Consider the following 465-nt stretch of genomic DNA (forward strand, 5'->3'; position numbering starts at 1 on the left):
TTAAAAAAGTGATGCTAACTACCAGTTTTTTTAGAACCTTAATTTTTTTCTTTTTTTGGATGTAATTAGTATAATTTAATCAACATCACTTTTAACGATGTAAATCATATATCATTTTTTAAAGTGATGTTAACATAAATTAATAAATAAATTAATTATTTAAGTGATGTAAATTTATATATTTGTATCAATAAGTAAAAGTGATACAAATTAATTTAGTTTTGCATTTTTGATCAATTGATGCCACACAAATTAATAACAACATGGTTATTGCAACTGATGTTACATTTTAGTTTTTGTATCAGCTATAAATAAATAATTCAAAATAGTATCACTTACTTTTATGATTCAATTTAAGCTTTTCTCTGTAGTGTCGGCAAGCTGTGTAGGTCCCTAACGGACCTTTCAGAGTTAATGGCTACGACATGATTTTTTGTTGTCCTTTAGACGACTAATAAAGACTTA

The sequence above is a fragment of the Camelina sativa genome, chromosome 8 (genome assembly GCF_000633955.1).
Source record: "Camelina sativa cultivar DH55 chromosome 8, Cs, whole genome shotgun sequence".
Classification (NCBI taxonomy): domain Eukaryota; kingdom Viridiplantae; phylum Streptophyta; class Magnoliopsida; order Brassicales; family Brassicaceae; genus Camelina; species Camelina sativa.